At 43.4% G+C, this 7500-nt stretch overlaps 1 long non-coding RNA gene across 1 annotated transcript in view; it reads right to left on the reverse strand.

The window, feature by feature from the left end:
• LOC147029368 (uncharacterized) overlaps positions 1-7264 on the reverse strand; it is a 7939-nt gene extending 675 nt beyond the window's left edge. The window contains exons 1-2 of the long non-coding RNA XR_015055878.1: positions 6146-7264; positions 1-771 (exon numbers count right to left, since the gene is read on the reverse strand). The exon at positions 1-771 is cut by the window's left edge and continues 675 nt beyond it. This is a non-coding gene — a long non-coding RNA (uncharacterized LOC147029368). The remainder of the gene's footprint in view (positions 772-6145) is intronic.
• Positions 7265-7500: the final 236 nt, after the last annotated feature.

Consider the following 7500-nt stretch of genomic DNA (forward strand, 5'->3'; position numbering starts at 1 on the left):
ATGAAACCCCAAATAATCATATCACCCAAGATCACCATACCCTGTTCCTGGAGGAGAAAGATATTCGTTACACAGTTTCAATTTAACAATGGCAGCGAATGCTCATATAACGACCATTTGCATTCCATTTAAATAGCACACTCAACGGGAAACATAGTTGAAGCACTCTGTTGAGTTGAAGAGAAGGTGGATCTTGGCAGGCACGAGCTTGGGCTCGACAATGGGTTGAAGGTGATGAAACGGATCAGAGAGGTGACCCAGAGTTCCAGCCGAGTTTGGGCCCTTGGAGCAGCTGTTTTTGCAACAGGTTTGATTCACCAAACCAGCTGTGCATGTTGGATGCAGTCACGACGGCTGCACGAGCCCCCACCCGCACCATTGAACACATGTTGCAGAGGACTCGACGTGTGGACCTTCAGGGCCTTCATTGTGCATTGAAGCATCCACAGCAAGGTCACGATGTATTAGCAGAGCAGCAATTCCGCGGTTATTCCTCCACGCTTTGCTGGCCGGCCTGGCATCACAAAACGGCGACGCGAGGTCTTGCCCAACCTTCTCCTCAGTGGATTTTTTTCCTTTTCTTTTCTTTTCTTTTCTTTTTTCCCACACTGCTCATCTTATCTCCTCAGGAAGGGGGTAGTTTCATGATCACGTGTCGAATGCCCAATCACCACAATCTGGGTTCTCCCCATCGTCCAATCTTTCGGTTGAAGTTCTTCCAAAGTTCCACCAGACGAAATCGTACATTGCATAGTTCAACTGCTCTCAACACTCCGAAACAAACAAAGCATCAATTAAACACCAATCAATAAACGTCATGGGGTCACGTATTTCAATAAGACTAACAGAGGTTCTTATAGAAGCATTTAACTTGCATTATATGTTTTTCGCACCAAAATGACACCAAAGCATTTCTTCTTTCCATTCTCTGAATTCGCCTTTTTTGCATCCATCAAGGATTGTGTTAAATCGCATCTCTGACCTAAAACTTAAAAAAAAAAAGTTTGCTATGAATGTTCGCTTTCCATCAACCATTTTTTTTCCAACTTCAGTGCCAACTCACCCCTCACTCTCACTCTCAAAGCAACCATCCCACTCTTCTCCCTCCAAGCCTCCCTCTCACCTCTCTCAAAAATTCCCCCCTCACCTTTGTCCCACCTTTCATCTCCCTCACTCATACTTCTCAAAGTTGCCTCCCCCCTCTCATCCACAAAGCTGCCTCCTTCCACTGCCCTCTCACCTCCATCTCTTCACAACACCTGCTCAAATCCTCAACTGCCTTCTTCCCCCTCTCTTGTCCCCCCTCTCCCCCAGCACCACAGAGCCTTTTCTCCTCCTCATTCGGCCCCCTCCCCAAGCTATTCTGCAATCCCCCATACTCTTTCAACAACCCTCCTTTCCCCCCCCCCGCCCCTCGTCTGTGTGTACTGTACCGTCCACCTCACAATGATGACTCCATCTCCACCTCACTATCCGAAAACATGGACCAACTTCGATCTTCTCATCCAAACTCTCTCTTCCTCATATGTGGTGACTTCAATTGTCATCATGCCAGTTGGCTCGGTGTGGGTACCTCTCTTACCTGTCATGGCACCTCATGAAAAGCTTTCTGCGAGTCATTGGGACTGACTCAATCAGTCAACTTCCCGACCGGGATCTCAACCAATGGTAATCCATCTCTTCTGCATCTGATTTTGACAAATTTCCCTGACAATATCTGCTGTTCTTCCGCTGCTCCAATCGGTTCTTCTGACCACATCCTTGTCAAAGTGGACATCTCTCTGGCTATTATCAGAGAACCACCTCACCGCCGTAGAGTCTGGCATTTCACTCAAGCTGACTGGCAGGGTCTCCAAGCAGCCATCAAACTTATAGACTGGTCTCCTATCACTACTTTCTCCAACATCAACTCATCCTGGGAATTCTTTCAAAGAAACTTGCTCTCCCTTAAACACATTTATCCCCTCTCGTCTTCAGTTGTCCTACCCTTCCTCCCGCGCTTGGTTTGCTGAAGCTTGTGGCGAGGCAGTTGTCCTGAAACAACTTGCCTTTACCTCATGGAAGGCAAACCCAACTGAGGGCAATCTCAGTTTATTCCATAAAGCTCGGAACAAGTGTGTATCTACCTTAAGGAGAGCCAGAAAACAACATCTTTCTCATCTCAAGTCTGAACTTTCAAACCGCTATCCCTACTCAAAATCCTGGTGGCGTCTAATAAAATCTGTTTCTGGTGTATGTTCCCCCTCCATCCCCTCCCTTACCTCAAATGGCCGCACTGCTGATACAGCACGTGAAAAAGCTGAATGCCTAAACTCGGTGTTTGCAGCTAAATCTTGTGTCCAAAACCCATCACTTTCTCTCCCCACCTTACCCAGTCGCACCCACCTGTCCCTGAACTCTGTGTCCTTTTATCCTGACAAGGTGGAGAACTTGCTGTCAAACCTCGACTCAGATTCTGCAACCGGTCCAGACGGCATCAGCCCACATGTCCTCAAAGCCTGCTCTTCTGCTCTTGCTCACCCTCTCTCTGTTCTATTCACCCTCTCATTTGCTCAAGGTCATCTGCCATCTGCTTGGAAATCTGAAAACATCACTGTCCTGCATAAAAAAGTTGCAAAAACAGATCCCTGCAACTACAGACCAATCAGCCTTCTCCCAATCAGCAAGGTTATGGAATCCATCATCACTGCAGACATGAAATCCTTCCTCTTCTCCAATGGCTTGATTTTCGATCATCAATTTGGTTTCAGACCAGGTCACTCTACCTTGGATATGCTGCTTCTGCTCTCCCAACAATGGATGGAGGTCCTCAATGCCAGACAGGAAATCCGAGCTGTATCCCTGCACGTCACATGCTTTTGACACGGTCTGGCACCCTGCCCGACTCACCAAACTCTCTTCCCATGGTATCCAAGCCCATCTCCACTCATGGCTCGCAGACTTCCTCTCCTGTTGCAGTCAACGTGTGGCCCTAAATGGAGTTCTTTCATCCCCTCTTCCTGTCCAGGCTGGAGTTCCTCAAGGTAGCATTCTGGGCTCTGTCCTTTTTTGTGGTTTTCATCAATGATCTCTCCGACTCTCTGGAAAATCCTCTATATCTCTTTGCTGATGACTCCACCCTCTGCCGTACCATTGGTCATCCCTCAAACATGCAAGCAGCAGCTTCTTCACCCACTGCAGATCTGGATAAAGTCACAAACTGGTCCAACACGTGGAACATGTCTTTCAATCCGGACAAATGTTACACTCTCACTATGTGTCTTCGAAAGGACCGTTTAGAACCCCCCCCCCCCATCCACTTTCTCAACAATCCTCTGGAAGAAGTCCTTTCTTTCAAGATTCTGGGTCTCACTATCTGCCATGACCTTTCCTAGGCAAAGCCACATTTCAAACGTCGCCTCCAAAGCCAGTCGCTGACTGGGAATCCTCCATCGTGCAAAGTCCTTCCTCGGCCCTCCTGACCACTTACAAAGCTTTTGTCCATAGCCTGATGGAGTACTACTCTCGCCTCTGGACTGGTGCTTCTGCCTCCCACCTTTCTCGGCTTCACGCTGTAGAAACCAGGGCATTTCAGATCATCGGCATCTCCCGCAATGAGGCTGAGTCTTTGGGCATCTCACTCAAAAACCGCTGGTTAGTTGGTGGACTTTCTGTCTTCTACTGTCTCCTCTCCAGCCTTACTCCCCCTGCTCTCTCTGCGATTTGTCCCCACCACATTTCCAAGGGCGCTCAAGGTCCGTTAACAACCCCCTTCAGGTAAAACTACCAAAATCACGAATCACTGCTCACCTTCACTCTTTCATACCTCTTATTCCCCGCCTTTGGAATAAACTCCCTCACTCGATTCTTTCCCATTCTTCCCTCCAGGCTTTCAAAACAGCTGTTCACCACCACCTCTTATCATTCTCCATCCAAATCCTCGATCTTTTCTACCCCCGATAATCCACCCAAGCCCACTTCCTTCAAATTCCCTGCTTTCCTTCCTGAAAGTCCCTGTAATGTCTATCTTCTATTCTCCGTGTTCCCCGTCCCATCCCTCTCCCTTCCACAGATCTCCTAATGTGTCTGTTCCCCACTGTTTTGTCCCTCCCATTCCCGCCCCTCTTGTCTCATGCCCCCCCCCCTTGCTGTGCGTTGTGTGTTAGCTCTCACACGAGCCTCGACAAGGTATACAAAAAAAAGAAAGATTCAGAAATCTCACTTGTACGTACACTCAAAACATTAATCTCATTTGCTATTTCCATGTAAAAGCAAGTCTTTGTCAGGGTTCCAATTTGCAATCAATAATTATTTTCACCAAAAATATTCCATTATCTATACAAAATATGAAAGTTAGCAACTTCTTTCAAGTACCAAATCCAAAGCGATTCCATTTTGCACAGTTACCATTTTAACATTTGCAATCATTATCTGCTTAACAATCTACAGTTTCATTCACAAGCAGTTCCAGAGCAACTGCCATTATTTATTTATTTATTTTCCCAGCTAACTTGGCACTTCTGTGCTGATGAAAGATGGTCAAGTCAGTGTTGGAAATACCCCAACTTACTTAAGTAAACGTACAAGAAGTACCACTTAAAAAAAATCATGCACTTGTCGAATTAATCAGAAGACAGATAACACAGGTAATATTTAAATTGGCTTGTTGCATCATTGCACTCTTTTCAATAATATAATTATTTTATTCTGATCGATTTAACATTTATTTCATGGTCATGTCTTCTGTACTCCGCATAATTCTCGTTTATCCTTTTGTTTGTCTTTCCACACATTGTAGAGGCATTTTATTTAAATTACAGTCAGGTGAGGTACCAGCTCCTAATCAGTGAGAGCAATACAGTTACAATACATGGTACAATTCCTAATTCCATTTAATTGATTTCATGATTGCTGTTGGTCTCGCCATTCTTTCCATCATTCTGCATTATGGTTACATAAATACCATGCTGTTTTCCCTCATAACTTGATTTCTAATATGAAGTGTTGACCAATCTTTCGATCAATTTTATCACAGAGACCCTTTTTCAATATTATGTAAGTACCTTAACTTAAGATATTATTATCTTGATTCAATTCTCAGTAACTTTTCCCTATCCTCAATTTACAGATTAACAAGGTCCATGGGTAAAAGGATTCTCAATTTGTAATCTCAAAACAAAAAAGTTTATCAATTACAACAAAAAAAGAAACATGATGGTTCGTTCCCAATGAGTTATTTTTACCCAATTTTTTCTATTTTTATGAGCTTAGTCTGAAAATAACTAACACAGTTACCATACACTACCTCCATTTTTTATGTATTTGACAACTAATCCAGTAAAAGGTGTGTGAAAATCACTTTTCTGATTAATATCACATGCAAACATTATCTTGAGTATCACTTGTTGGTCCCATTGACCCTAAGATTATCCCCACCACGGCCGTTACAGGTCAAAACACACTGGTGTACCGTGTCGAGGTGTGCGCGAAACATTGTGCATAACACACCTGTGTGCTCGGCTATCATAATTCACAAAATAGATTCCCAAATAATTCAAAGCTAAGTTGTTCACAGGAGTAATTAATCAACCGAGTAATTCACATTTTACATTAATTCACAGGAGTAATTAAACATGAGCAGCATGGCTATCATCATCGTCACAGAGTGATTATTTTTGAAGTCTTTCACAGCCTCTTAGCATGTGCAAACCCCCCATGATGAGAGTTCCACTCCGTTGTTGTCGGCATGGCTTCAATCGAGTTGCCGAGCTGCAGATCACACTTTAGCTGCAGAGTGTCCATTTTGGAAACAAGAACTTTTATAACATTGTTGCAAAATTTCTCCAAACAGTTTAAACAATACCAAAATGCTAACGTTGTTTGATTAACTTGATGAGCCTCCATTTCTTTCATGGTAAATGGAAGTAAAATAACTCGGATAAATAATGTTTAACCAATCTCTATCATCACTCCAGAACTCAATCAACATTTTAAATCTCTGACATTGTCCATCTTGTTCATTTCTCTCTCACCAAAACAGCACACATGCTGCAATATAACCAGCACACTTACATGAACCATCTATCACTTCCTCTGACCCTTTAAATACAAGTCCAGTTTCTTTTCAAATTAAAACAAATGATTCACAATGCCAGTGAGAGCTCACCTCCCAAGTGGACTTCACTTTCCAAATATATCCCACATTCACAACTGTTATTTCACAATTTATCCAAAATCCCTATGGCTTTAGAATAAAACTTCAACACTTGCTTCCCCAAATGGACCCCACCCCAAACAGACTCAGTTTGAGAGGGTTGGCCCGTACAGTGTAGCTCGCGACCCTCGCGCCACAAACACCAAGCAACAAGGAACAGGAAGTTCTGTCCACATCCAGTGGGGAAAAAAGCGCTATCACAGGCGAGAACTACAGCTCGGTATCACACCACCATGGCTCACACAGAACGGATAATTCTTCCCGACACACATTGCTATCAAACACACGATACATTTCCCTCATTAAAAGCATATTTCGGATTCGTTTCATTTTAAGTTTGGATGAGAATTTGCAATATGACGAGGGGAAAGGAAGGATTACCAAACAATTTACCGTTAAACGCAGATTAACGCACTGAAAAGGTCACATTTAATTGTACTCTCAAGCTTGAAATGGCGATCAGCCGATGCGCGATTACGTCAACACGCACACCCACGAGCATTGTGTCTCATCATCTCACCTGTGATCGCCTGCGATCACGTTACAAATATTTTTACAAGACCTTAAAACGTTCATTTTTCATCTGAATTTTTACAGAAACCTATAAAGCACATCCTCAAACCCTCTAAAATGTTAAAATTAATCTCCCAGACCCAAACAATACGCAGTCCCTCGACGAGACAATTCTTGGGCTTTTGTCGTGCCTGTTAAAACCCGCGGCGTCACGTGACCCGCAAAAACACCATAAAATATCCGTTTTTTTCCTACAGATTTTCGACAATCAAGTATTAAGCATGCTTAGCGACCACGAAAAGTGAAAACAGAATTTAAAATGACTTTAAAACGAACCTGTAACCTCGATCGAAGCAAAATCTCAAATCCCCACAGTAATTCACAAAAATATTTAATATTATTTTATCAGTCATAACACCATGATATAACACACAATGACATTCGCCCTGCACTGTAAATTAGCAGCACGTGTAGTCAGTCATCGTTTTTCCTCTGGATTTAGTGTGCACATTTCACCTCCTCCAAAGTCTTCACAATTTACGATGACGACCAATCATTATCTCTACACAATCATACAAGTTGTTCCACACATACAAGTTCCAGGTTGGAACACTCAACTTGCGTCTCACATAAAACTCAACCTTTCCAATCACATTGTATTCACAAATACGTCCAAAGTGATAACTCCACAAACATTCATAACACATCTATTTCCCACTTGGCCATTCTCCTGGCTCGTTAACCTTGTGTTTTCCATTGGTTTAAGATTCCCTCTGAATGTTGCAACTCCGTTA

Source organism: Eptatretus burgeri, chromosome 3, assembly GCF_056783735.1.
Source record: "Eptatretus burgeri isolate ZD-2024b chromosome 3, Ebu_testis_v1, whole genome shotgun sequence".
Taxonomy (NCBI): domain Eukaryota; kingdom Metazoa; phylum Chordata; class Myxini; order Myxiniformes; family Myxinidae; genus Eptatretus; species Eptatretus burgeri.